Source organism: Gallinula chloropus, assembly GCF_964237585.1.
Source record: "Gallinula chloropus genome assembly, chromosome: 3".
Taxonomy (NCBI): domain Eukaryota; kingdom Metazoa; phylum Chordata; class Aves; order Gruiformes; family Rallidae; genus Gallinula; species Gallinula chloropus.
In genome coordinates, this window is record NC_140087.1 from 19,891,851 (window position 1) to 19,898,310 (window position 6,460).

Consider the following 6,460-nt stretch of genomic DNA (forward strand, 5'->3'; position numbering starts at 1 on the left):
GAGCGTGGAGTGGGATGCTATTTGAAAGGGAGATTTGAAAGATAATAGCCACACTTGGGTCTCAAATGTATTACTTCCACTCAAGAAGAATATACAGAAACTATATATAGTAAACTAAACTCAGTTTTAAAACAGTTATTAGATATTACTAAATAAGGCATAGGTCACTGCTTTCTAATAGGATTTTTGTTTAAATTACAGTTAAACGTGAGCCTCCAAATGTATTTAAAAACTCCATTTTGTAACTGGAGCCCATTTTTATCCCACTCCCCCCACACACCTCGCTTTTAACTTTAGATTGTGCGTGACACTTCCTATCTTGTATGACCAACATCTTTAGACTAACTGCTTTTTGAAGGTGTTAGTGGTTTATCCAGGTACGTGGGGTGAATAGAAACAGACCACACACGGAAAAGTAATGGATGTAAAAGCTAGATCATAAAAACAGAAGTTCACGTTCCTAAAACTGAGAAGCCTCAAACCTACCCGGGTGTGTGCTGAGCTTGGAGCACAGCCATGGCTCAGTGGGTCCTAGTGGCTACACCAATACTGGTGAATAAAATTGGCCAGAGCCTGTCCTCTGGTCTTGAGACCAAAAATCACTGCACAAGACATATCAACAGACTTAACTCTCTTCCCTGTAAAGCACAAGTTAGTCAAACCTAGGTAATCTCTGCCTAGGGGAATAGTTGGTGTCCTGGGCTGAAACCCTGCCAGGACTCTGCTGACCATTTAACTACATGCAGACCCCCAGACTATTACTCAAGCCTCTACCCTATCCTTATTCATTTTTTTAATATAAGCTATAAACTACAGTAGTGTAGTAGTACAGACACAACCACAGAAATTATGCAAGTTATCAGATGCGATGGTGGGTGCACAAACACATGGCGTTGTTCGTGCTAGATCTTACAGTCCTCCACGAGCAACTGGAAGAACCCCACGTACTGCCACAGGGGGTTAAGTAATTAATTATGTTTTGTTTCTGTGGCTCATAGTGGTTAGGTCTGGTTTTGAGGGGGGGAAGGCATTTTCCTGAATTTTTAATGTTTTTAATTTATTCTTTTCATTTCTGTAATTAATTGTAAGTGCTTCTTTACTTACATGTAAGTAATGGGGAAACAAAAGAGATGATTTTCTGAATAAACTTACATAAGCTAATGTTCTCATTTCCAAAAAAAAGGACCCTGAAATAGACCAATTAGATTTTTAAAATGCAATAAAAGGTGAAAAAGTCTGAACAGCAATAATTGAGTTTTTCTGATAATTGCAAATTGCAATAAAATCTATTTTAATGAGACAAAAAGTTAGGAAAAGAAAGCACACCAAAAAAAAAAAAAGTCTTAAAACTATTCTGCTAAGAACCTTGATTCTAACACTGAAACTGTCTCCTTTGCAGATGAAAATCTGTCTTTAAAACATATGCAGAAGGGTTACAGAAATAAAACTATAGCTAAAACAAGACTTCTATAGTCAGTACCACAGTACCACCTTGTGGGGAAACAGAAATGGCCTCAGTATTGACTTCCACTGCACAGTTTCAGGAAATACCCATCATATAAACATCAAATTATAACTAAGACAAACAAAAGAGACTCGAGCACCAACACTGAGACGTGTGATTTCTCCCAGTGTCAGATTCCTTTTTTTGAAGAATCCATGTTCCAGGCAAAATTTTTCAGAAGTCTAATGTAAAAACTTCCTGGAAGAAAAATGTCTCCTTTCACATTTACTTGCATTCCTTCCTTGACTCCCATTTGCTGCAAATTTATTTCTCTAGCTACACTGAATCAAGAGAACAATTGCAGCAGGCATGTCAAATTCCACCCCCGCAAAACGCTTCATAAAGTTAAAGGCTATGACATAAACAAACTAATGCCAGGATCTTTGAGATGACTTTTTTTATTGCTTTTCTGTAACTGATGTAGAGATTAGAGACAGTAATATTCCTGAATACATCTAAAGAAAAAAAGGTTATCCAATCTTCAGATGCCCAAAGGGAACTATCACCTGCTTTTCTCCATTTCTTTCACATAGTGAAAGAAATTTGTATGATTAAGTAATTGCTGGCTGTCAGAAGAAACAGTTGCCCAGTCGTCATATTTTAAGAGCTCCATTAAATGTAATTTTCATGCTTTCAAATATATCTTCTTAGAGGCATATCTGAATTTTATGCACCTTATGCAGGGCAACTAGTTCTTTCTTTTCTAAATCACAGAATCATTAAGGTTGGAAAAGACCTCCAAGATCATCTAGTCCAACTGTCCCCCTACCACCTATGTTACTAACTAAACCATGTCCCTTTGTGCCTAATCCAACCTTTCCTTAAACACCCCGAGGGATGGTGACTCCACCACCTCCCTGGATAACCCATTGCAATGCCCAACCACTCTTTCTGAGAAGGAATTTCTCCGAATTTCTAACCTGAACCTCCCCTGGTGCAACTTGCAGCCATTCCCTCTTGTCCTATGACTACTTATCTGTGAGAAGAGGCTGGTCCCCAGCTCACCACAACCTCCTTTCAGGTAGCTGTAGAGAGCAGTAAGGTCTCCCCTGAGCCTCCTCTTCTCCAGGCTAAACTGTCTCAGTTCTCTCAGCCACTCCTCTTAAGACTTGTGTTCCAGACCCTTCACCAGCCTGATTACCCTCTCTGGACACCCTCCAGGGCCTCAATGTCTTTCTTGTAGTGAGAGGCCCAAAACTGAATACAGTATTTGAGGTGCAGCCTCTCCAGAGCTGAGTACAGGGGCATGATCATCTCCCTGGTCCGGCTGGCTACGCTATTCCTGATGCAAGCCAGGATGCCATTGGCCTTCCTGGCCACCTGGGCACACTACTGGCTCATGTTCAGGCCAGTGTCAACCAACATCCCCAGATCCTTCTCCTCTGTGCAGCTTTCCAGCCACCCTGCCCTAAGCCTGTAGCATTGCTTGGGGCACCAAGCTAGGTTTTGAATTCAGACATCTAGAGTTTGGTGGCTCATTCACCTTCTACTGAGAGACTGACACTGGCTTTAGCTGGCCAATAGTGGGATTCCTCTCACATCACTTTAAGTAACTGGGAATTAGGCGATCAGTCCAGTTGTCCACACACACCTATCTAGTGTCATCTCAGATTCCCCAGGATGTACTTCTTGGACCTTCAGCTTGTGACCTACATCACATTTACCAGCCCCATGCAGAGGTCTCAGAAATCTTTAGATGCCTCCAAAGACACTGAATGTCTATGGGTGGGAAGATATATCAAGCCTTAAGTGTCTAATTGAAGTTTGTCATATTAAATCCACCTACAGTCAGTAGAGAAAGAGACATCTCTAAATAGTAATTCATCATGTCCTAGCATACATGACTACAATGGATGGGAAGAAATCCCCTCTGAAGATGCCTACCTCTCCCTAGTGATCAAAGGAGGCACTTGGAAACCATATGTCTAACTTTCAGATTATCAATAATGTTCTGCTGAGATGAATCTGAAATCTAATGTACAAAAGATTGTAGACTTTCTCCCTATTTTTGTATCCTGATAACATATTCCAGGTTCTACATTGTAGGTATGATTTGGACAATGTGATCTGAACTATGATGTATACAATGTGCCACAAGCCTCAAGGGACGGATACCAGTCAGCTCAGGTCCCATCATTAGTGGTGGTATCAAGTCCTGCCTTAGCAGCAGCAACTGCAGTCTGATTGCCAGGTAGTATTCATACGCAGAAGCAATGCTTCTGCACCTAGCTGGTCTTTCAGGACCCCACGCTCCACAAACCATGCTTTTTCCCTGCTCTCTTCTCCATGCAGGCAGCACCTTTCTTCTCCAAATGCGCATTTCAGCTGTCAGCAAGATTTCAAAACGATGCCTGCTGTGCGTCTCCCTGTCATTGTGCTCTCCAACTCCACAGACACCTTAAAGTCACAGCCTCCTCTGAATTCCTTGAGTTTAATTCCTACATCCTCTATCTCCATCAGGTAGGACTGGTCACAGATCCCAGGAGTAGACACTATTCTACAAAATGTAGAGCTATGGCTGCTGTCATCACCTAGGACATTTACCTCGCAGTGCCTCCTGTGCCAACAGTCATATACACCCCACAGCCTAGGAGGTCAAGACTTTCTCAGACAAAAAAATTCGCAGGTCTTATCTCACGCTGACTGTGAACCTAGACATTGCCTTGATTGGGAGTTTTCCCCCACAGTTATGACATCCCTGCATTTAACTTTTTTACAAAACTTCATAATCCTTCCTCGTCACAGGTAGGAGCCAACTGACACAACTGAGATTCCCAAGAGGGCACAGGCCTCCAGGTCCATCAAGGTGAATGAATTAGACAATGAAATGCCTTTGATAATTTGATCTACCTGACCCCAAAGGGAAGTATTGGGGGCAGAGGTATCTCTCTGCATTTCAGTGCAGAGTCTTCCTGAATGCAAGGGGAGAACACCTGCAGAACACCACCTCGCCATAGCAATGGCAAAGGGGCTCTGCAGCTGCACCTCCACTCCTCCATCACACAACACAAAGTAGTAGAAGCTTTTCAACTTGTCAAATTAGACACTGATCTGAAGCATTTGCAAGCTGCATTCTTTTCTGCTTTTTAATTGCTCGTTTTTAATGTTCTGGTTTACAGCTTTTTGCAAGAAAATCAAACCAAATTCTCTGCTGGACTGACCAACAGGAAATCAAAGAAAACCAAGTATCACAGTTACGAGCCCTTTTCACCTAGTTCAGTCACTGTGCAGCAGACCATCATTCAAATCCTTTCTCTGCCTGAGGGGATTCAAACATTCATCAAGCACTAATCTCCCAAAGATGTCATTAATTATCATTTTAAAGCATTATGAATTGAGTATTTTTCATCTTATCTTGTTCCACTTTGCATAAAATACTTAAAAATCAATTGAATTAGGGAGTAACAACTTCTTTAGACCTCTTCCCTTGCTCCAGTATACAGCAGATCACATGGGGTGAAAAAGCATCAAGAGACTGACTACAATCACCTCCCATGTAAAACTCTCATTGTCTTTGGGGCTGGATTCTCCACTAGAAGGCAGCATCTGTGGCATCTCAAATTTTAAAGAAATTGAACATTGTTGCAAGGAGTGAGTTTATGATCTACTAGGTATAGAAGAGAATAATGATTTTACATTCAACAGCTTGACCTTCACTGAGAAGAAATTCTCTCAAGTGTCATTAACATCTAACCTAGTGGTCTGATAACAAGAGATAGATGTATTTGTGCTCACTGAAGAATGATATGCTTAGATACCAGAACTTCTTGTGGTTATGACAAAAATTAGGCATTAGCAAGTTAAGCGGTTCAGCATTTCTATTAAATTGATCTGTCTGTTGAAGGAATGGCTACAGCACTGGCCTGAAGAACCATCACCTTTATGAAACACTCACTTACTAACAGTGGTCAGCCACAACCTAACTGGAAGTTTCTAGGGGGGACAGGCCAGTTTCTGGTGATTTGTCCCTTTTGTTCCTACCTGATCTCATTAAATTGGGAACATTGTATGTCTTGTGCTCCCAGTAAATCAGAAGACAATGTCCATATTTCATCACCAAATAAGTGATACAATGATACAAAGTGCTTACTTCATTCTTCTGTGATTGCATTTGCTTTATTGTGCCACTGGTGAGAACATGTTATCTTGATTACAGACGCTTCTGACCATTTTTTAAGAAACCCAGAAAGACATACTGTCCTAATGACGCATGGCAAAACAAGCACCTCTTTAAAATGAGCCAGATCTTTCTGATTTTTATTGTACATTACAAAACACTGACTTTCAGCATATTGGTTACATAACATGTGGAGCATAACAAGAGCAATCAGAAATACAGCTATTTGGTGGCATCCTTGGGTCGTCCACATGCATGCGTAGGCTGTTTGCCAAACACACAACCACAAGAAACCAGAAGGCAGAGCCACGCACAAGGCACTCCTGCACACGTGCTGTGGTTTAACCCAGCAGGCAGCTAAAACAAGGACACAGACATTTGCCTGCTTCCCCCTTGCCAAGTAGGATGGGGGAAGGAATCAGGAAAAAAAAAAGGTAAAACTCATGGGTTGAGATAGTTTAATAGGACAGGAAATGAAGATAATAACAATAATAACAATAGAATATATAAAGTGAAACAGCACAGTTGCTGACCACCCACTAACCAACATCCAGCTAGTTTCCAAGCTGCAGTCACACTGCCCAGCCAGTTTTCCCAGTGTTACATACTAGGCATGATGTCATGTGGTATGGAATATGTCTTTGGTCAGCTTGGGTCAGCTGTCCTGGCTATCCTCTCAACTTCTCGTACACCCCCAATCTCCTCGCTGGCAGGGTGGGGTGAGAAGCTGAAAAGTCCTTGACTGGGTGTAAGCATTGCCTAGCAACAACCAAAACATCAGTAGGGTTACCAACATTATTTTCATCCTCAATCCAAAACAGCACTATACCAGCTGCTGG